Source organism: Argiope bruennichi, chromosome 3 (assembly GCF_947563725.1).
Source record: "Argiope bruennichi chromosome 3, qqArgBrue1.1, whole genome shotgun sequence".
NCBI lineage: Eukaryota > Metazoa > Arthropoda > Arachnida > Araneae > Araneidae > Argiope > Argiope bruennichi.
The window spans coordinates 131,433,848-131,459,126 of NC_079153.1; the positions used below are offsets into that span (position 1 = coordinate 131,433,848).

The 25,279-nt window shown below is 30.3% G+C and overlaps 1 protein-coding gene across 6 annotated transcripts in view; it reads left to right on the plus strand.

Moving 5' to 3' along the window:
* Nucleotides 1-25,279, plus strand: part of LOC129963061 (zinc finger homeobox protein 4-like) — a 233,777-nt gene that overhangs the window by 154,916 nt on the left and 53,582 nt on the right. The window contains exon 1 of one of the 6 annotated variants that reach the window (XM_056077093.1): nt 14,581-14,863. The exons of the other annotated variants lie outside the window; for them this stretch is intronic. The gene's annotated coding sequence lies outside the window, so the exon portion shown is untranslated. Of the gene's footprint in view, nt 1-14,580; nt 14,864-25,279 lie in introns of those variants that run through there. 6 annotated transcript variants of the gene reach the window in all.

Genomic DNA, 25,279 nt, shown 5'->3' on the forward strand with positions numbered 1-25,279 from the left:
ACAAAAAATTAAAATTCATAATTGTTTATAATTATGAAAATATATATTTCACAAGTGATTTTTAAATCGATTTCAAGGATTTTAAAATAAAAATATCTTGATTTTTGGGCCATTTAGGGTTGCTTAAATTTCAAAGAGCTGATTTTGTAGGGATGACATTTCTTGAAATTTATATTATTGATATAAGTCAAAAATCATTTGCCATTATTACAGTAAAATCAAATTGCTTTTTTAATAAAGGGATGATTATTAACTTAATTTTAAATAGTTTTAATTCTTTTAATAGGTGAAAAGAGCAACTATTTTTAGAATTTATTTTAATTGCTAAAATCTCTGAGCATAGTTTCTATTATATCCTTTGTGCATTGAATGTGCTTTCATGGGACAGATATAACTTTGCTTAATATGCCGCATTCCTCTCTTCCATTACACCATAATGGTTAAACCAAGAAAGAACTCCATCAGTAGAAGAATACGAAAGCTCCAAAATTTCAACTTATGGGAGAAACATTTAGCATTAGTAAATCGGTTTAAACACTTCTATCTGCCATTTTCTTATTATATAATCCCGATTTTGCTTAATTACCAATTGAAAGTCATATGCTGCTGTTAAAGGGATTTCAAGGAAAGAAATTTTTTTTTTTTTTTTTATTTGAAAGCTCTGTCCAAATTATGCTTAATGATCGTAATGGAGGAAGCATTTTAGAAAGTGAAGTAGCTATTTCACTAATAACTAGTTATTTTAGCTTCCTGTTTCATTCAACTTTTGAATGTCTATTGGGAATGCTTAATATATAGACACATGTGTGCAACCTTATGGATGAATAGTGTGCAAAGATCTATTAGGTATGCTTACTATTTAGAAATTGTAAAATACAGCTTAGTTGAGTTTAAAAGTTTCCTATAAACGCAGAATCTAACGATAGTATTGGCATCGCATTGGTTTTTAAAAAATACGATTCAAGAACTTCAGCCATTGGAAAATTATTCTTCATTGTTGCAAAGGTTGATTCTTTTAAGTGTGTGGTAACTGCAATTAATTACTTTCACACTTTTTTATGCTGTTCCAATTCAAGTCTGCGCTAATATCGAATTAATTGGAATTAATTAAGGGAGCCATTAATTTAGATTTTTTAAAAGCATTCGTTTCATATGTTTGCATCAAAATTTTGTGTTTAGTTTTCTTAAGAGGTAAGTTTTGTTGCTTTTCAAATTTTAACTAGAATAGTTTAACTAGTTTAGAATCTGAACACCAATAGTTTTTTAAAGAAAATTAATGAGTTTTGGATATATTGAAATGTTTTTTAGTATAAATGTATTCCTTAGTAATTTTAACTATCAAAAGTCAAAGTTTCTGAGCATTTTGTTTTTTCAATATTTGGTCATTGCAATTCTGAACAAAAAAACAATGTATTTTCTTTTTTAACCAAAACAAATATGTAATTACAGGATTTCATAGTACACCTATTTATATTTTTGTGGCTCATTAGTTAAAATAATATTTTATATCCTAATTGTGTTGCCTTTCATTTTCCAAGCCATTCCAGATTAAAATCATTATTGCCAATTAGAGCTCTGTATTATAAAACTTAATACAATTATTTGCATGACAATAAAATATCCAAAGCGGAGGATTTACTGTCAAAAATTGTCAAGTGTAATAACTATTTCGAGTGGCTGAAATTTCACACGCAAATGTTGACTCTGTCACCGGAAATAGTTAAGAGTGGGTCACTGACCCCTTATCTCTCCCACCCCACCCCTAGTATTTGTCTGCAGTCTCGCTGCCGATTATGAGCGGGGAGGGGGACGAGACAGCTGCAGAAACCGACACCCTTCCACCCCTCGATCTTTCTTCACTTCAGTGTTAAGATGCTGATTAGCAGTTTCGAAATGTGAACGCATAACATTCCTTTAAGAAGGGTTTCATGCCTTTTTACCAGTCATCCGTTTCCGAAGACCTCCATCTGTGCACAGACATAGGCATATGCATAAAAGAATGCTTCATGCAGTTTTCATGCACTGCATTAATTCATATTATATCTGTGATTACATTTGGGCTATAAATGATAAGGACGGATTTCACCTTATATCTGTGTAAAACTAATTGTGTATTTTATTAGTTATATATTCTTTATGATATGCATGATAGAAGTATGACAAATATTCGAAAATGTGATTTTAACATTTTCTTGTAAAGAGCAAGCAATTGCCAGTTCTATTTTCAACAAAGAGTAGATATTCTTTCAGATAGTGCTCATTTAATGACAAGTAAATTTGTTCGCGACTAATATCTTAATTGCGATAATGCACTTGTTAAATATTCTAGAATCGAAACAATCATTGATGCTGTTGTCATTTATCTGTATGTTTTGTTAACGATCTTGCCAGAATTAAAAGGAAACTCATTGAGTATCTTAGTGGATTTGTTATTTAGAATTTTCTGGTTTCTGGTCTATTTTCTGGTTTCTATGCTATAAGCATAATCTGAAGTAAATAAAAAAGATTAATGATTTCATTCAATGTAGCTCAGTTAATTAAATTAATTAAAAATATATTTGACTTAAACTATCCAAATATTACTTATGCGAGTTAAAAGCTACAAGTAAAATCAACCCGATTGGCAGGATATTGCACATAATACAGTACTGTTCTATACCATCATGGATGAATGCGTTATCATGCAATATCCTTGCGCTGATTGTGATTATGATAAATAAATAATAAAATTAAGTGAATAATATTTATCCGCAGTATAATTAAAATGATCGTTATATCGAAATCTATTGTAAATCAAATCTTCTTTGTTATGTTCTGTTATTTTTTCCTTTTCGGGACTTCTAAATTTACTTCAAATGTTAACTGATTAAATTTCTTTTCTAAATGCTAATCAATCTTAATTTATTTTCAACAATCTTAACGGGTCGAAAAAAGGAATTAAAATTATATATATATATATATATTATTGCTTCAACAACAAATATTTTAAATGAATCTGTTTTGTCCCAACACTGGAACAAGTAAACCGACGGGGACTGAAACAAGGAACCTTTCTCTCGTCCTAAAGCAGGCGTAGTAATTATCAAAACGGGACTTGGAAAAGTTACTGCAGCCATAAAGCCACTGAGAGCGTAACTAATGCTTTAAACTTCCCATTTTTTTTTTTTTTTTTTTTTCCTTCTTTCTTTTTTTTTTTTTTTTTTTTTTTCTCCGTCTAGCAAGAAAGTGAAACAGATTTAGTGGTATTTTTTTTTTATTTTGCGTCACTGGAATTGGGGACCAGTTTTCCCGTACAAACAATGTGGAGTAGTAAAAAGTCTGAAAATATTTACCCCAGGGGTTCCACGTAAGTGAGTGCTTAATATTGATGATAACGACTGTGACTGGAACCAAAGCTGAAATGTATGACCCGTTTTTGTAATTTATGCAGGTCGTTTTAAGGTAGTGGTATGTGTTTATAAATTATTGCTAATTTCCAGCTAAGCCTGGATAAAGAAGTATTTGCTTTTATAACCTCTACAATTCTTTGTTTGGCTTCCTTTAATTAAAATGTTTTGCAGTCAGTGCGAACAGTCTATTTGCAACCTGAAATGTTTTATGACTGAGTTCGAAACTTATTGCATCTGCCCACAAGTATCATAGATCCTACCTCTTCTTTGTTATGTTCGTCACTAAAAGCAAAATATATGGGATGTGCACTTGTTTTCCACCATTCTTGACCTTACAGTATATTTAAACGATGACATAGCTTTTAAAACTTCATTGCAATGATTAAGTTTATATAAATATTCTTGACAATTCTAGTTAAAGGTGAAATGTCAGGATTGGCTCTCTAACATTGCCTTATTGTTCTTCCTTCATTACTGAAATAATTTAACTGACTTGCAATATATATATTTATTATTCATTGAAATATATGGAATGCAATGAATAAACAGCATTATTTTTGTACACTTCAATTCACCATACATTTTCTAACAAAATAACACTGGAAACAGAAGACTGATTTAAATATATTTAAAAAACAGATGGGCTAAGAACTGGACCCAAAAGTCTCTTTAAAGAAGATGTGTGTAAATTCTTTTGTCATACAGTTCCATCCTAGGAAATATTTTTATGAATAATGCATTTCTTTTCTTTTTTTCCTTTTAAAAATGGGAATATTCAAGCCTTGACTTCCTTAAACTGCCTTGCCCTTAAAGCGTCGTTATCGATCATTTTGATTTGTACCAAAACTGGTGCAAAGTTTTGTGCTGTGATTACCAAATGACATTTTCAACCTTTAATTGATTAATTTAAATCATATTTCTTTAATTTAGGTGGTCCATTTAACTATTTAAGCCACCCAACGATTTTACTAATAAACTAATTTCTCTTTTTCTTTCTCTATGAGAGCTTGTTCTAAGTATACGTATAGTTAATTAAATATTTTGAACCTAAAATAAATTAATTTCAATCGATAATTTGATATAAATTCTGTTGCCGAGTATTATTCCTCCCCCTTTCTTGATTCGGTAAATTCTCCTTCTCATAATGATATTACTATATAACTACATTAAAAGTTTCGAGATCTTAAAAAAAAAAACTGATTAAAAATATTTTAAAGTAATTTGAAATAAATTCACATAGCTGGAAATGCTGTTACTTTTTCCATTCATTGGGCTGTTTTATATAAATAGAATTTAAATGATCAATTGCTAACAATTGAAAAGAACTACTTCTAGTTATGCTTAAGGCCAATTAAAATCAAATCTGAAACAAATAAATCAAATCCATTTGAAATGTATTGATCGCAATTTCTTTCAAATCAATAGATTCGTTTATTTTAGTACTTATAATTTTAATCATTGAAAAAATGGCTACTTTTGCTAGATTTGTTCATTACAAATTAAATATGTAAAAACTGAAAAATTGATTAAAACTATCAAAATACTAATTTGATGCTAATGCAAATGCCTTCATTTAACCCAGTTCATCTTTCTGCAAATAGGAATTAAATTTTTGATCATTTCTAATTGTAGATTCTTTTATATGTAGAATTTATAAATTTAATTATTAATAAAATGGTTACTATTGCCAGATTTGCTTATAAATAATCAAATATGTAAAAACTGAAAAATTGATTAAAAACTATCAAAAGCAGGTTTGATTCTAATTCAAATGCCTTAATTCAACCCAGTATATCTTCTTGCAAATAGGAATTATATCTTCGATCATTTTTAATTGTAGATTCTTTTATGTGTCGAATGTATAAATTTAATTATTATAAAAATGGCTACTGTTGCCAGATTTGCTCATTACCAATTAAATATGTAAAAACTGGAAAAATTGATTAAAACTTTCAAAAATTGGTATGATGCTAATTCAAATGCCTTAATTCAATCCAGTGCATCATCTTGCAAGTAGAAATTAAATCTTCGATCCTTTTTAATTGTGGCAGAGATCTTATATTTTCGTAGAATCAATTAGACATTTCGAGCGTATGATAAATTAATATAGCGAGCAGTTTGACGTAAATATTTGTAATTTGCGTCTGGTTTCCCCCTCCCCCTCCCCCTCCTCACTTATTAGATTCTTCTCATAACTCGAGTTTGAATCGAAGACTTCTGGAAAAACCGAGGAGGAATTGTCTCTTCAATGCAAATGGCGCTAATCGATGCCGAATGCCGCGGAAAAGGCGTGCTTTCTGCTGGCAATTTGCCTGTGTACTTTTTAATTGATCCCCTCGCCAATTATCATGCAGTCTGTATAATTACGTAGATTAATTTTTGCGAGCATTCGTCGTCGGCAAAGACCTTCGTAGCTGGCCTTGGATGACCACTTGATTGATTGTGCAATTTATTTTCGTTGACATTGCCGCTGGAGGTGATAAATTTAATGGGATTGCATTTCGTGCCTTCTTCTATTGTGTAAATGCTCTCTGTATGTGTGTGGACCGATAAAAAAAAAAAAAAAAGAGTCCTCCCTTTCATTCTTTTTTTGGAAATATTGTGTTAAGAATGACTGTGCACTCTTATAAACATTTGTGATTTATTTTGTCGTCTGGTTCATTTGAGAGTGTTTTCGAATTAACAGTTTATATGGCTGGTCTGTCGCTTTTAAGTGTTAAAAAAAAAAAGAGAAAGCCGTGCGACATATTTTTTTTTATTGCCTGCATCTTCTATCTTATATATAATTATTGAATGGATGGCGTCGTGACGTTTATCAGAATCCATTTATTGTTCTGATATCCAGATACAGCTTTTATCTTCTTTTTACTGTCTTATGTTTCCGATTAATATTAATGATGCACTGATTAAAACTTTTCTGACGGCAGAGTCTGTTTTATTGCCTTGTTAAGCTAAAAAAGTTTTGAAATTTTAAAATCATTTAACATTTGTAATTCAACTGTCATTGCGATCCCTTTACTTTATGCCATGACTCATCTGAAATGATTCAACCTACAAGCATAAATTTAAGTTTATATGCATCTTCTTAAAATAGTATTCAAAAAGAGAATACAGATTTTCAGCTTAGAAATTATTATGCTCTGTTATGAATGTTATTAAATAATCAGCATAAAAACAGTATCTTTTAGTTATAATCATTTTAAATAACAATGAGTCTGTTTTAAAGTTAAGAATGAAAAGCATTCTCATCTGAAAATTTCCACCTATTGCAAGAAAAATTATTTTATATAAAAATTTAATTTTTATATCAAATAGTAAAATTTTATCTCTCAAAAAATTGCATTAATATTAACTAAATTCTCCTTTAACATCAATGCCTAAGAGCATTTAAAAATAATGCAGACTGAATTTTAATGAGCTATCATTTTAGTTATAACGTCAAAAGTGTTATGTCCGGAAAGTTCAATTTTTTTTCAAAGTGTGATATGAAATGTTAAATTCAACATCAATTGTACTGGCAAAACTCAAATATTGTAAGGTGTCGGTGCTGTTGTTTAGAATTATAAAGAAATTCCAATGCTGTCAGTTTCTTTATTTAAAATAATTTGTATCCATCTTTCACATCAACTATCAACCAATCCAATCAATCTTAAAAAATTACCATCCGGTAATCAACTTGCATAAATAATTGCTTTGTTTTGTAATCACGAGGTTTTTTAAAATATTCGCGTTTTCTGAAAAGGCTGTATAGAAATCACTTCCTCGACAACTTTTTCCCTGAATAACAATTGCTTACTTAAACATTAGCTCTAACATTCAGTGTTAATTCCATTCAAATTACGCATTTTATTGTTATTATTTTGTCGTGAATTAGTGTTCTTTGCTCACATTTCCCTTTAGACAAAAGGAACTTTTAATTCTTTGAAGGTACGATTTGGCTCGAATTATGCAATATTTATGCAACTGTGTATCGTTTTCCCGCTCATAAGATTACGGATACCCCATTGTTAAAAAATGTTAAATGCATTTTTGCTTCTTCTCTACCACATCGTTTGATGTTTTATCTCTGTAAAGTTCAATTAGTTTAATCGTTTTGTTTTCAACTTTGGTGGCTTCAGATTTCGGGCCCTCGTGCCGCTCATTTTCTGAAAGAAATTAAAAGAACTTTCTTCCATCTCTTTCTTTAGCACTAATCTGTTTAATCAAAAGTTCTGGTTTTCCCTTGTTCTGTGTGTCTCATTAAATGGAGTAAATGGCTTCTGATTTCAAATCCTCTGGAAGAAAAAATTAAAAGAATTTTCGATTTATTTATCACGAATAATAATTTAAAGTTTTTTTTTTCTCTCTCTTCGAAGCTGCTTAAAAAATGCAAAAGATTTTCTCATAAATTTCAACTCATACTGTCCTAATTTATGTGATATTTCTTTTAAAAAATAATTAGAATGGAAAATTTTATTGATAGTACATGCAACTGGTCATATATATATATATATATATATATATATATATATATATAAATTTAAATTTAATTAATTTCCAAGGTTTTATCTTAATTTAGTCCATAGTAACTTCATTCTAAAATATTCTTTTGTTTCGTGATCCAATTCCACTTTCTCTACTTAATTAATTCAAGAGTACCTTTGTAAAATTGCTGATCGAATTAATCTGCAAAAACCTCACATTCCCACGCTCCGCGAGAAGGAATAGAAAAATGTCCAGTAAGCACATTCTTTTTAAAAGATCCCTGTGTTTTCCCTTACCTCGTCGACGCGTGTAGCAAAAATCCCTATCGAAATCTTAATAATATATTAGCACTGTAAAGAAATATTTTCCTTATCAAAATCTCAGGTTATATAAGACGAGAGATAATTTATTTCGCTCTTCTTCCCCACTTCTACTTCAAACAAAATAATGCTTACACACACACACACCATATATATATATATATATATATATATATATATATATATATATATATATATATATTGTTTTCTGTTCGCCTGCCTGTATTCGAACTCTTGTATTGCATTACAAAGAATTTTGTTTCGCTACTTTGTATAGCTTGCTACATTTATGAAATTTATTCCTACAGAACTCCATTGGCTTACAGTTTTTGTCCGTCAGCAGCATCAAGATACATCTCTATTGTTTCACCCTTCTTCATTAGTTTTTGCGTTAATTTAATTACTTTTCCCAGGCAAAGGCTTAACTGCAAACAATCTCTACACAACAAGATGGTTGAAGTTCTCTCCTGGTAGTTTAGTGTGACCGCAACCGTGTTTCCTGTTCCACCGTTGCCAAAATCTTGCTTAAAAATTCCTCTAAATTATTTGGCGCGTTAATGTGAGGAAGAACAAGGTTCCGAGAGGCACGTTCTCCAGTTATTGCCGAACGGTAATAGCTTTTAACCGATTTTCCTTGCCTTCACTTTTGCCATCGAAGCCGCCGCGGAGAATGCTACCATCGATTGAGTCATAACTGCTTCTTTTACTTCTGACTTTCTTTTTTGGCTTCTTCGGTTTTCTTTACTCGTTGATTTTTCTTTTGTTCCAGATTAACTGCGCCCAGTTCTTCCCTCTTACCTTACAGACTAATCGACCAGTGCATATTTCTCTCCCCCTCCCTTCTCCTCCCCAAAAGTCCATCCAAAATCGAAAGGTTTTTTTCTTCCAAATGATTTCTTTCTTGTATGAAATGACTCAAGTTGTGCCGTTCTTTAATTTTCATTATTTGCCGATTACGATTTTTCATGTGAGATCTACATAGTTTTTAACAGACATCTGTTTGTTTCTGGTAATTCACTCTTGAAAACCTCTTCTTGTTTCAAACATCTTTGTGTAGACTTCAATGCATTATTTCTTTTGTTTTGATCAAAAAATGAATTTTTTTTCCTTTTTGATTTGGTTGAAATGTTGGTTTTCATTCCTTGGTTGAAATGGCACGGGTCGTGCTATTCTTTAATGTTCAATCTTTGTTGAGTACCATTTTCGAATGAAATTTACATAGATATCTGTTTGTTTCTAGTAATTCGTTCTTGAAAACATCTTCTAGCTTCAAACATCTTTGTGGAGATTTCAATGCATGTTTTCCTTTGTTTTGGTCTGAAAACGAATTTTTGTTTCCTTTTGATATCGACATAGATTTGGTTTACGAAAACAGCAGTATCGTGCACGCAATTTATCCATAATAATTAGTGAAAAGCGCTCCTTAATAGGCTAATTGCTTTCAGACACACAAAAGCATTTCTTAATTTTGATTGCTCTTCAGGACAAGAATCCTGAGATTTCATGTCATTTTGTGAAATCTATACCTAATCAATATAGCTTCTTTATTAGAAACAATATTCAGTTATTATTCTCCATTTTCTTTTCAAGCAAGTGAAATAAATTTTTTATAATTTCTATGCTTTTTCTTAGTACTTAGTAGCTGGTATTTTAGGATTCAATGTCGGTCACTTTTCTGTTTCATGCATTGTGTTTTACATAAATTGTAACCAATTTTTATTAAATTTTCTAAAATATTTTTATTTTAGTAGAAAAGATTTTATAGAATTCAAAGGTCTTTTTGTTATCCCCTCAGAACATTTTATAATTAAGTAGTTTATCAATTTGTAATTTTAATGTCGTATTTATTATTGAATTGAATTAAAGCGTCCATTATTGATAGGATTTTCTTTTGTTAGTTACTAGGTTATCAGTTTCTAAATATTATATTCACAATTTAAAAAAAAACCATGGCTAGTGGTCTTTGTATTTCAATGTGTTTTTAAAAACTTTTCTGATACTTTATTTGAATCATATTCTTTTAATTTTCTAATTCGAAATCTTTGGCATGCTAATGAATCGCTCAATTCTATTAATGAAATGTAACTGACGTTTTTTAATGGTTTTATCGTTTCTCAAATCGTAGTTTAACAAAAAAAAATGATTTAAATTATGCATGTATATTTATAATCCAGCAAATGCAAAAATAATTTGAACGCTCAATAATCCCAATAAAAATTATAATTCTTAATAAATACTAATCGTATTAAAATTAACATGATGTATATTTAAAGTTTGTAATGTGGATACTGTATGGGTCTTACGATTTAAAGACCTGCAATTCTAAATAATTACATGAGAAAAATGTTCAAATACGATGCTGCAAAAGAAATTAAAACATCAGGTCTCAAATGATTTATATTGTGATAATTGTTTTGCTGAAACATAACACCACAATGCATTTCAAATATATAAAAGTAAGAATTCATTCTTTTAAATTTATTTTTCATTCCTTCTCACTTAGAAATATTATAGGAAAAAGTTGCAAAAAATATTTATGTATAATCCCCCAACACCGCAAAGTATTTATGCTTCTAAATCCTATGGCTCTCTCTCTCTCTCTCTCATTTTTTATAATATGCGTTTTTTTTTTTAAAGGAAACACGCTGAAAGAACATTAGAATAGATTATTTCATCTTAAACGAGTGATGAAGCTATCGCTTCTGCTGTTTTACTTCCATTTTCGCGATTAATTCTTTCTTCAACTTCTTCAATTTCTTTTTTTATTTTATGAAGCTCTGTTGTAAATAAATACTTCGCTTCTAAGCATTAATCGTAATACTCTTCGATAAGCTCCTTAAAAGTTATTCGCACCTCGATACTCACAGCGGGCGTGAAAACAAAAAACAACACATATATATTAAAAATAAAATAAACAATAAATAAAAGGAACTGCCGGGTTTTAAGGGACTGTCTTAATTTTTATTATTTCATTATTTTTCGACAGAAAGTCCGAACTTTTTATTTGTCTCCGAGTCGAGCAGTACAGCTTGCAATGAAGGATTAATAAACCTTTTCTTTAGTCCTTTTGTTTTTTTAATGTTTTTTTTCTCCCTTTTCATTCTTTTGATTCCAAATCAAAAGGATGAATATCATTTATGCATGCGTGCCTCCCCCGTGTATAAATCCGGGGTAAGTTTCCAAAAGATTTTGCTCCTTAGCTGCAGCAGTGCTTGCTAACGAAGACCTCTGGGATTTTTATGTAATGATCTCCCTAGTTTTGTCGCTCTGCCATTGTTATAAGAACCGTTTTCTCAGGGGAATTCCTTTATTTTTACTTGGGCATTATTTCGGAACCTTCTGAGCAAGAAACCTCCGCACCAGCCGCGTGTGAAAAATGAATATTTTTATTCAAATAAATCGTCACCTTATTTTTGGAAGGAAAAAAGAAAAAGATAAATTTGTTACTTTACTACCGACAATCTTATTTCATCAGCTGCATCTCATTTCAATTTTAGAATAATTGCTACTATTTCTGTGTGTTTATTTGTTTATTTTTGATGTAAAATAATGAAGATTCTGACACATGTGCGAATAGACATATATGTGTTTTGAATGGTTTGTGAAACAATGGACGTGGTTTGAATTCCATAACTGGTGAAAATATTGTGAAGAAGTTTTATTTGAAATGTAACTTAAAAGAATTATCTTTCAGTTGCAGAAAAATATTAGATAATCAAACTATGTAGCAGTTGCATTACTGTACCTTCTCTTTTGGATAATAGATGGCGATGCCTGATTAGGTACGCACCCACCCCATGGTGCACTGCAATTGTAATTATAAGCAGATGAGATGCTGTTCTGTTAGAGGTGCGCACGTTAATGTCGTGTCTTGTCTTTCGTGTTTGTGTTTGTTTTGTGCGAAGTGTGACCATTAAAGTAATGTTCCCAAAAACATACGTCCTGTTGCTTCCTGTGCACGGATCATAATGATCTACATTCCACCACAACTAGAATGTTTGAAAAGATTATTAAAAAAATTAATATAGCATAAAAATTATTTCTATTTTATAATTTATTTCAAAATAATTATTAAAAACTCCAAAAATTCGGCTGATTTTGAAACAATAAAAAGTGTTTTAAAAAATCGCTCCTACAATATTCTATTTCGATCATATTGGATAGCAGCAAGTCCAGTGATCTGTCCTGTAAAGTCGAATGCATTTGCTTTTATTATTAAATTGAAGGAATTGTTTACTATATTAATTATCTTTTTAGATTAGTTTGCATCGAATTTTTAATGGTGAACATATTCTTGAAGGTCTTTTCGATAATTGAGCATTGTTTCAATTAATGCATTTATTTAATCCTTAGCGGTGATAAAATGTTTGTAAAAATAAATGTTAGTTTATTGCGTATTTAATTTTTAATGAAAAAGAAATGATGGTCAATTTGGGTTGAGTGTTTTCGAGATATTTTAATGGTTAAATAAAAATTGTTTTTCGAAATAAATGCCATTTTAAAAAGCAGTTGTTAATTTCCTTTCCAGACAACAATGACTTTTCAAATATGAAGACTCCTTTCTTCTATGCGAAACCAAAAGCATAATGATTAAACTTTTTCACCAGGTGATTAAATTTTTATTTTTCTACATATATTCAGATGTCAAATTAAATTAATATAAACATAATTATGCTTTAATTTTTGGAAAAGGAATAAACAACTTTTATGAAATTTCAATTATATATTATCTAATGAAATTCTTTTACAAAAAAGAAAGCCCTTTGAAGGAGAAACAAAATTTTCTTCTTACAAATGGCAGATTTAATTCAATAAATCTGGAACTGTATTTCTCTAATGATTCACCTATAACAAAGGAATTCAATTACATATGCATATTTTGTAAACAAAGTCCTTCTGTGTGTTGTTTTAAACTGTCCCACTTTTATATAATGTCCATTCTGACCGCTAACTATATTTTGGAACCATTTTAGATTCCAAAGCAATTAATCTAAAATGGTATTTTGCCCTTCTTTTCGGGAGGCATTATAAGGGGTGCAGATATGGTTCGGCAGAAAATTATCGTTGCCATCCATCAAAGAGGAAATAACACCGTTATTATTGCCATTACGGTTTTACCAGAGGTATGACACGATTTGGAGCAAAAGTTCAGAGTTGATAATCTAGTCCTGCGCAATTGAATTGATTAATGTTCAAAATCAGGTACTGTTGGAAGAAGCAGAGAGTCGTATCCTAACCAACAAAGAGGTTAAATGATTTTCGCTTCTCGCTTAAAACATTCTAGAGTTTTAAATATATTATTGATAGCATGTGTACATTCAAGACTTAATAACAGAATTCAGAGGCAGTATCTTTAAATTATTTTCTCATTTAGATATCTTGTGCCCGGCATTAATTTTTTTTTTTTAATTTGAGTTAGTTGTTTCTTCAGTTAGACTAATTTTAATAGTGTATTAACCCTTTGAAAAGACGAATGCTTTTAAAGTTAATTTCAGAATTGAGTATTCAAGTTTTAATTATTAAAATGTTTACTCGAAACATTTAAAGTTTTTTAGTAACAAACAAGTAATACAGTCGAAATTGGTATAATATCAAATATGCAACTAAATTTAATAATACACTGATTTTAAAATGGTGATGTTAGAATTAAGATTTAAGAACACACATTAAGATTGGAGAGCAGGTTTTTCTTTTTCGTGTGAAGTCATTCTATCTTATTTTCAAATATTTAGTTTCGAATATATGAACTTACTCAAAATTTGAAACAATATTTAGTGCCATAGACAGCAACATTTTTGAATCTGACTTCAATCAGGATTAGATTTTGATGATTGTTGTTTCCAAATCTCTAAGACCCCCCCCCCCTTCCACCACCACCACAGCCAAAAAAAAATCCCTTAATAAAAAGGTTTTGTTCTTGAAAATTTTTGTTAAGTCATTGGTATTTTTGGTAAGATTGGAATTAAGACTGAAAAAAGTTTTAAAATAATTTGTATGAACTGATAAAACTTGTTCAAAACTGAATACATGATGGATATAGTTACTTGAATCTCCGCCATTCAAACGAGCCATTTGTGGTTTTGATAGTAAATTATCAAACGGCAGTTATAAAACAAACTCTTAAAGGTTTCGCTTTAATATTTGATTAAGATTCGGTTTTTTAAAAAATGAATTTTTCCGAAGTAGAGGCTAAAAAATTTATTGGCTTCAAATTAAATGGGTCTCTTCTCCTCCAGATGATGCTTCTGAACGTCACGAATTTCGCCAAGACCAATATTTTAAGTGAAATTAACAGCTATGGCGAAAACTTTTCTTCTAAAACGAATCTTAGGCAAGCGCAAAAATTAGAAAGATAAGCGACCGACGAAGAACTTTGTCCTCATTAATGAAGTGCAGGTGTGTGTAGGGCAATAAGGTATTATCAGTTATCGCAAAAACCTTGCCCAAGCGTCGCTCCTTTTCCGTGTGCATCTACTTTTGCTAAGGAGGTTTAACAGATAAGGTGACTTCAACAGACCAGACTTATTTCGCAGTCGCTCGCCTAATTGGAATTGATAAGTCTCTGGAAAATTTCGGTTCACGACGATCAATAAGCTCTTCCTTCCACCAAAATACAACTTGACGTCCCTCGTGGATTCGAGAAAGGGTGATGAACCTCTGCTCACACCTAGGCCGATCAACATTGTTGGGGTGAGTCGAAGATTTTGTAATCTCTTTGTTCAGAGTTGGTGCGATAAACAATTTTCCCGAGTTGCGATGGCCTTGCTAGATTTTCGCGCTGTCGGGTCGTTACTCGTAGAGACTAGCAGTAATCTTTGAGCCTATCACAACCTGTAAGCGCCTGTACAAGTTGGTCTTGGTATCTGTCTGCGTTTTGATCGGCGTTTTGATATCACAATTGCAGCTGCAAATGCGATATTCTGACAGTTTTCTCCAGATCAATCAGTTTCGAATTCGTGTGATATCAGTATTCATTTTCTCTGTCTCTCTCTCTCTTTATATATATATATATATATATATATATATATATATATATATATATATATATATATATATATATATATATATATATATATATCGAATTGTGATTTCAAGACATAATAGGTTGCTATGAAGCTGAATTGAGCAGCAAGACTTAAATGAGTTTAATCATTACAATTTGTAACTTTTAATTTGTTTCTTTAGTATGTAATCCACTGACTGTATCCTCCACTGATATCTTTATTCCAGACTCGTATTTTTGTGAAATTCATAAGTTTAAAGCAATTGTTGTCTCCCCCCCCCAAATAGTGTTTGAATAATTGGCAAGATGTTTATTCCCTGTATAATTGTCCCTAATTTTTATAGTCTTGTCTTTTATATATATATATATATATATATATATATATATATATATATATATATATATATATATATATATATATATATATATATATATAAAATTCTTTGGATTTTATGAATTCTGGATTATATTATTGAATTAGATATAAATTAATTAATAAGTGATTCATTTGTGCCTTTTCCCCCTTACTACACTCACACTCTCTGCTAAATTCCTGAGAAATATTATTTTTTATTTCAAGGATAAAAAGACCCTGGAATTCCTTTTTTTTTTTCGATTTATATTCTATTTTACTTTACTCTCTGCTTGTCATATTATATTGACATATAGTTAACTTTACAAAGAATGAATCAGCTATCTGCTATATAAAAGTGTAAATGTAAGTTGAAAGAAACGTGTAGATGGAAAATATCTACTTTTAAAATTAATAATAATTCCTAAACTCAATATATCGATATGGTGAAATAATTACTATTTATTCTGTAATTTCTTTCAATTAAGTCATATTCATTTCCTATATTAAGATGTTATCATTGTCTTTTGATGTTTATGTTTCTTCGGTTTGGCCACTTCTTAAACAATTGATTGACATCAACGATTTCTCTGAAAAAGGAAATATTAAATCGTTTATCTTTCTTATCAAAAAAGTATAAGTGTTTGTGGTTTCCTTTTCACATGTATTAATCAGTAAATAGAGTTAAGTATTTCAGGTAGATATAACAATTTCTTCCACTGAAAATGAAACTATTAGTTCTATTCATTCGAGAAATACTTACTCTTAAAAAAGTTACTATACATTAATTAAAACAATGAAAAGAAACACAAAAGAAATTAGGCATAATTAACAAAATTGAACTTATTATGTTGAGAAATAAACTAATGGAAGTGCAACTGTAATAACTTTGTCTACTACTCTGTCTGTACATATAATTGACTGTAAAATTCTGAGAAATTTTTTGCATTAGTTTTCTTTTTTTATTTACTTTTCCATTTTTCTAATATCTATCATTGTGCAATAAAACGATTAAATCCTCTTAAGTTGCCACTCTTGTGTCTGTAGTTATGAAATATATTACATGTAAACAGTCACTCCTGAGCTAATACCTCGGTGATTTTGTTTGTGCAGGTGGCAGTTTATTGGGGTCTGATATGTTACTACTATCTTGAATCGTTCGATAGTTAATGCAGTAAATTGATTTTTTTAATCTTTTAATTTATTTAGTGAAAATAGTATTAAAAAGTTTTAAGAGTAGTTTGTCTATTACATAAATTGAAAGATATTATTTTAATTGATAAGAGAATTTCACGGTTTCTTTTGCCATTTAAAATGAATTATAGCATGAAAAAAATATTTTAATCCAAAAGTTATTCTTTGACTATGAGACGTTGTCAATATAATGTCATGACAATATCTATCCATATAATATAAAATAGTTCCCTACTGATTATTTAAATCTTTTATGTTTAATTCACTACATCTTTGTGGGCAGTCATTCCTTTCTCATAAGAGAACAGTTGGTTTTATATGGATTTATACTCTTAGATAGAACAGAACAGATGATGATCGGATTCAGCAAATTATTCAAATTTTATCAGTTCCTTTGCTTTTACACCAGCAGTATCTTTCGAGCTCCAGTGATCTGCAAGAGCTTTAGTTCGATCAGATACTGATACCAGAGGAAAGAGACGCTTCTGTTTTTAACCTCGTAGTAGGCGGTGCGAAGTCAAAAGAGATACATCTCTTGTGTTGTGAATAGCGTGTATGAATTATGTTAGTGCAGTTCGTGAGGATTTGGTTTGTAGGTGTTCATGTCCGAAGGGTTTCTCTAATGACGGTGCACATCCGGTGGCTATTGAAGATGTAGAAGACAAGCCATTAAAACAATGCTCCGACTTTATCGGTGGCCGGTTCCTTTATTTCGGTCTTGATCCGACTTTGCAGAAATTGATTTCCACTCGTTTGTTGCAATTATGGGATCATCTGTGGTTTTATTGTGAACTAGCTGTTTGCTTCCGGTGAGGACACCCCTGTCTGAAGAGGAATTTAATTTATTTTTTATTTCGTGGCTTCGGTGGAGGAGGGGCTTAAGATCTTATCCTGATTGGTCATTTAAATGTAAGGAATGTGATTTGAGAAAGCTCTTAAAAAAAAAAGAAAAAAGATGCTTTGTATCAAGTCTTTTCTCTTCCGCAATTTAAAAGCATCAAAATAAAGAAAGAAAATACCTACACATAGCTCCTTTTAAGACTTTTTAAATCCAAACTTGTGATTTTGTAATAAAAAATATGCATAATTTATCTTCTGAATTTTAAGAAAAATCAGTTCAGCTGAAGCAGTTTTGAATTCTTGCTTCTGAAATATACTTTTCGTTTTGAATATTATTATTATTATATCTTTTATATATGATATCAGTGGCTTAAATTTTGATAATGCTTATATATAGTATCAAAATTTATAAATAAAAACTTACACATCCAATATACCATATATTTAGACTTGTATTGCTTTTATATTGATATTTCTATTATGATTTTTATTATCTCGAATTAAGGCTGCACATCAGTGATTCTGAGGAAGTCTACTAAATAACGTTTTTTTTTTTAATTCTTGAAAAATTTACTTCTTGTGTTACTCTATATTTCTTGAAGCAGCCGTGTAAGTGTATACATGAGACCTGTTTGGTTAGTGAGCGAAGAAAGTAGCTCTTAACTTTTGACATTTGAAGTTCAGATTGCCTATCATTTAGCATATTCGAAACAACCAACCAAAGGTAAGAACAAAGTGGGGAATAAAATGGGGGCTTTCTAAGAATTCCAATTCCTTGCATCAATTATCACCACCCTCACATGAATTCAGCATGAGATAAACGACCAGTTAACGCCCTGAGGTGATATTTTTTCTACGTTCTTTTTTCTTTGGAGGGGAGAGAAGAGCAAGTTCTTGGGGGGGGGGTAGTAGATGGTTGGATTTTACAGATCCCCTCGCAGTTTGACCCCTGGATCATCCTTCGTAACGATGCAGCATTGTGGTTGGGCACGCCTTCTCTTGGCGACTGGGCTCCTTTGGTTCATCTACTACTGGGAAATAGGTTGACAATGACACACGCATCTATTTCTCTTTCTCTCCCCCCCCCCCTTCTTTGATTCGTGACAAGAATATAAAATTTGTTATGATTTATTCTTACAGTTTATGTTAGTTTCTTGAGACAAAAAGTTTTCGTAAAGAATTCGTTTCATTTTTTTATCATTTTATAAATTTTCATTACAAATGTATAACTAAATTATAATTATACTACCTCATGATAATATTGTGACATGAAAAAAAGTATATGTATCCGTTATCGTTATTAAAATAATAACTTGTTAAAAAAATTTAATATGTTATTTGCGCTTAGACTGGTGCCAATACATACTTGTATTAAAAATCCTTGTATTGTTATCTATTTAATGGATCGTAATGGATATAATTGTAATTCAAACTGAATGCTCGTCTATATTTAGTTGCATCAATGAATAAATAATTGACATTTGCCTCTCTTTTTATGTCGTCTTGTAAATTTAGACTTCTTAATCGTATATCTACATGCAGATATTTATGCAGCTGTAACTGTCCATTTCAAAATTAATTGTCCAATATAAAACATTCCGTAGGTTATTTATTATAGAAACTGTTCGATAGTGATGCTATTACATCAATAATGGGTTTTACCTCCTGTATAAATATTCTAATTATCTAGAAAATATTCATAGGCAGTTGAGTTTGACCTTTCACCTGTAAACAGCTTATTCCCAATGCAGTATTTTGTTAACCATTGTAATCCATAAAACTCAAATTAGTTTTCCAAATGTCGAACTTAATAAATGTCTCGTTAAATTCGAATGTAGGTGGAGTCTCCTAAAGATTCATATCATGATGTCTTTGAGACCATTCGCTGTCCTGCTACATTGGAGACCCCATACAGGGGAAGATCTTTCCTAATGGATTGATGGAATGATTTGATTTAAATGTTGGACACATTTTACAGTAACGAGTATAAACCTTCATTAAAAACACCCCGCCGAGTTAGATCCCACTTGAGATTTGGACGTCGGACACTCCAGACAGACGAGATTCCACTCTCTCATTGGCGAATTGTTTTTCATTTTTTAAACGTTCCCTGCCTCGTCGGTCCATTCCTGTCTTGAAAAGTATCTCTTTTTCTTTCTTCCAGAGACAATACCTGCCTAATGTAATTTATCGTAAGCAGAGGTCGCCCCTGCCTTGTCAGGACCCCTACTGCTTTAAGAATTCGTTAAGGGTAAATACCAGAACCGTCGTTCATTTGCGACTGTGACTTTCCTACGTCTGTCTTTTTTTTTTTTTTTTTCGTGATCCCTTTAAAAGAGTGGAGCCTTTTGACTCGAATGAGTATTTTTAAAGTGGCACTTTTATCGTTCTGAGGAGTAGCTCCCTTTCTCGTAAAAATCGTAAATGCTTTACGCAGGTGTTCGTTGAAAAATCGATCTTTGGGAAGAAGAGATGATGGTTTTGTTGTTTTGGCTTTGAACGTATTAGTTACGCTGCTCATTTCACACGCTTAGGGGTTTTCTTGAATATTTAGCGGGTGATTTACTTTGAGCTCTGAACTTTGAACCTTGGAGGGGTTTGTGTTACAGTGTTGATGAGAGTGAAGAATATAAATAACCACCTCTAGTTGGCGAGATATTGCTAAAGAAGCACTTATAAGAAATAAATAGTCATTATGATTTTAGAAGACGGAGCAAAAGTTTCAAAAAAAAAAAAATAGTCCTGTTATAGAAAATAGAAGTCCTGTTATTTTAAATCCATTCATTTGTGGAAACTAAAAACGAAATTGTAATGTTAATCATTCTTATCTCAATTACTGCTTAATTCGCTCTTTCTGAGACATAAGATTAAAATATAATTTATATTTTTGAAGAATTTATAATTTTTAGGCCAGATTTTCAGTATCGTGTGCAACAAACACCCTTGTAGTATGTTTAAGAGAAACCAGTTAAACTTAATTTGTAAAAAGATTTACCATCTTTGATGTAGCAAAAATATATCTGAATTGAAAATATATCTATATATTGCACTCGTGAATGAAAAATCATGAAAAAATATTAAGATCTTTGTTATCAGTTTCTGAATTGTATTGATCACTACATAATCATTAATACAGGATCGCTTAGTATGCTTCCTAGTATTTTCTTTATATACATTATTTCAATTAAATGGCATTTTAAATTATGTATAGCATAGTATCTGAATAACAAAATAAATTTCAGTTCTATATTCTGAATGTTAAAAATAAATATTTCTAAATATTAATATACTTAAATATTTTCTGATTATTTTTAAATATTTTTATATAAATAAATAGTGCATCCATAAGCTTAAATAAATAATGAAACAGCATTTAAATTATTGTCTAAAGATTAAAAGTTTAATTACTTTAAATTGCATTAAATTTTAAAGGTATTAAAAGCAGGACACTCCTTTTGTTTTTTAAAAAAGAAATGCTATAACTTATATAAACATTGGCAAAAAAAAAAAAAAAAAAAAAAATCTAAATCTAACTTTCACTTCAAAAACTTTCTGAATAAATATTATTTTAAACATTGTTTACTTCACTCTCTAATGACGTATTCTTTACTTTTTTTTTCTAATCAGATACTATCATCTACTCAAATATAATTTTCTTTAATCAATTTCATGCATCTTCAAGGGATTTCACCTTATAATTGAGCGCATTTAATAGCACGACGTTTCTTTAATACTAACTCTTGTATCATGCCATATTAAATGCTTCCTTAAGATAACGTCGAAATACATATTTGCATTTTGTGAAAAATCATGAGGTACGCCGATTACTCTATGAATCACGTCATGCTTTTTTCCTGACGGTAAATTGAAATTGCTTATGACCAACTTTTATTAAGACTTCTTGCATGAATTGGACAACCCTGATAGCGATTGATCAGCGTTTTCTCGATCAATGCTCATTTTCCCTGGCCTGCTGTGTCAACATTATCTCAAAACCAATTACCAATGATATTTATTTAAGTACATGCATGTATACGGCCGTGAGTGTGTTTGGCATTTCTTTTAAACAACGTGTACAGTTGGAGATAATTTTTATTAGAATCATTTCACATCTTTAATCCGATGATACAAGGAAAATTGACAAGCAATTAAAACTTAACTGAAATAAATGTTAGTAAATATTGTTCAATGTTGCAAATGCTCTTGCGAAATTTTTTTGGATGTGAAATGAATCAGCTTCTCCTTAAAATTTATTTCAAAATTCATTATGCCAATATCATTTAAATTAATGCTACTAGCAATAGGTTCTTGGATATTTAATGTGATGTAATAGTATTTATTATGTTTCATATTTTATAAAGAACATATTTAAAATTTCTTCCATGTTTATGCAGACAAGATTTCGTTGAGTCATTACTATCAATTAGAACAATATGATTGTGACGTTATATGCGAGTTTTTGGTTGGTTTATTGATTTTTTTGTCTTATCATAATTTCAAAGGATGCTATAATTATGGCATTATAAAAAAATTTATAATTTCCAGAACTTATTTGATGATTATTTTTAAAGAGAGTTTGAAAATACTGACATCAAGAACAATTTATTATTTAAGGAATATGGATATTTTTTCATTTTTTAAAAATAACTTTTTTAAAATTTTGTTAAGACTTGGAATTAAAATAAGACATATAAAAATGAATTGGATTCTTAAAAGTGTCAGTACATAAGTTTATTAAACTTATTACATCTTTTGTATAAAAAATTGTGTTATTAAATATGAAAAGTTTTTTTTTACCTTAAATATTGATATGCAATATTTTATTTAATAATTTCATTATAAAAAATTATAACTAGTAATTAAATATTAATATGTTATTAGAATTAATGCTTTGTTATAATAAGACTCCAAACACAGAGTAATTTGTCTGTTGCTAAGACTTTATCATCCGCATTTCCAAAATGGCAATTTAAAAAAAGAAACAACCCAAATAACTTTTTATAATCTCAATTTAATTAACGGTAGCGATGGTTGAAATTCAGCAGTGAGTTTTACATTTTTATCTGTCTTGGGGTCTCCTTAATTAAGGAAAACAAAATTCATAACCCAAAGAATAAAAAGAACAGAAAAATTAATTATTTTTGAAGAATCAGTTAATATTCAGCTTCATTATACTTATCTGATGCTTATATATGCTATTTGTTTCCATTTTCTTTCAAAATATGTTATTTTTTCATTAAAAAATATCTTTTATGTGTGTTTTTGTTGTTTTATGAATTTGCATTTTTAGAATACTTTGCATTTGATGCGGTATAATAATAAGTAGAAGAAGAAACTTGAATTTTTGAAATTTAATTACAGCAGTGGGAAGATATCCTTATCTGCAATAAGAAATATTTCCGACATTCGTTGTCGGGTAATTTGAATAGCGGTAATTTCGTCCTTTTTAAAAATTCTTTGTTTTTATATACTTGGCATTTTATTTCATGTCTAGTAACATCACATTAAATTGGAATTCGACATAAGATGAAATTGAACGTTAATGAAGTTTATGAATGTCCGTCTTTCGTGTTTTTAGTTCTTAATGGAAGCCTCCATATCCGATGATAAAAAAGTAAATACAGATGAAGAGAAAAAAAAAATGGTTGAAATTCAATGTCGGAAAAATAATGAGTTTTTGCAATCATTAAACTTTGTTATCAAAATAGAAGGGGCGAAAGCAATTTCTCTCTTGTCATTGCGGTAGACTGTAAAGAGGTAAAATGGAGAAGACGGTGGAAAAATATAAAAAGAATGATCTTATCAAGTTTATAAATTTTCGTTCCTCGCTCAAAAAATTTCGATTTCTTTTCTTTTTTTTTTTATTTCACTTTTTTTTTTTTCGTACTTACTTACCTCTCAAGAAATTGAAGAAACCCGATACTCTGCAGAATTGTAATTAACCGAAAAGCAAGTGAGTTTGAAAAGGAGAAAATAATAAATGAAAAGAAAGAGAGAGAGAGAAATATTTTTTTGAGGTTTTTAGCGACTGGCAAATTGAAACAAACGTAGTTAAAAAAGTAACAACCAAAGAAAAAAAATAATCATCATCAAGAAAAAGGTAAGATTCCATCGCGCATAATCAAAGATGGCGGAGCAAATATAATTGCCAGATGAGATAAAAGAAGTTTCGCCTGGTAGTAATAAACGGGAACATTTCGTGTTTGCTGAAGATAATCAACCGATGCATCTGGCAACAAGGACGACCGTTTCTATGGCAACGGCCGCTTGCACGAGATTGCCAAATCAAGCCTCTACTTCTCTGATATACGCAGTTTTAGCAAATGGTTGTGTTCTTGCCAATGAAAGATTTTCGCGAGAACGTTCACTAGGCCCCTCTAATTACGTTTCACTCCCGTTTTTAGGGATATTTATTTACTTATCTGTGTGCTGCAGAAATTTTTTTTCTCGCTTTTTTTCCTTCCACGTTATTTTGATACCTTGTTGGTGGCTCTTTCACGCAGAGCAGCGAAACTTTTGCTGCTCTTCATTTGAGTAATAAAAGCCCGCCGGTTTAATGCTGTTTTACTACTTGTAGAATATTGCAGAATATGTTGTTTTAGCCAGCTTGTAATCTGTCACTACTGCATTCCTTTAATGCTCATAGCCGCGAGATATTTGTAACAACAAAACAATGAATTCCATTTTTGCATTTCTTTTTGTTGTGATATTTTTGTTAAATAAAGTGAAATAAATTTAAGACTGTTCTCTTTATTTTATGTGTGTATGTGACAAGTGTAAATTTTCTGAATGTGTTGATTTCTCAGGTACATGAATGTATGAAGTTTTCAACTGATTTGAATTTATGCGATTCCTCTTTCTGATGGTCATCACTCATTGGCCAACTTAAGAAACATTTTTTCTATCAACAATATCCAACTATTTTTCATTAATCTTTTTTTAAAATATATCCAAACGATAATTTTGAATATCAAGTGCTTTTAATCTAAAATTATATTTTAGACCGATATAGTAGAATGGAAAATAATATTTGAAGCATCGTTTTAAGTTTTATTTGAAAATTTTATAACGTTAACTACTGAAATGTAATTTAATTACTTATTTATAGTTTATTAATTATCAATCATTATCGCACTCTAAGAGATATTTGAAACACTAAGCAAACTCGTAAATAGAATATTTATTCATAAATTGAACTGAAATGTCTGGATTATTGTATTAGTCTATTTACTACTATTTCATTTTCATTTTGAGGCGGCATCATAGTTAAAAATATTAAAAAGTAATAAGTAAATAAACAGTAAATTGAAAAAAAAAAAATGATAATGCTTTTTTGCTGAGAAGATTCTTTGCTGTATAAATATACATAGCAATTATTTTATGCCAACGCATGATTAAAATTAATATCAACTATATATATATAATTGCCAACTTGTTTAATAACCAAAACCAGTGGGCCATTTAGTTAAATGTTTCCATTGTGGTCAGCGGTGTGCTCAAATGGCGTCACGAGTGACCACTGCTGCTACCTCCTCCTGACCATTGATCCACCCGATCCTTCTCTTCTTCTGATCTCTTCTGTGTCTTTTTTTTTTTTTTTTTTTTCCCTTCCTCCGTGTGTGTTCACTCTTTCTTTTGGAAAGGGTGATAGCGTTTGGCTTTTGGCGATTGCTTCGATCGTCCGAATGCGGTTAGCGGTTACGAGTGAAAGAGAGAG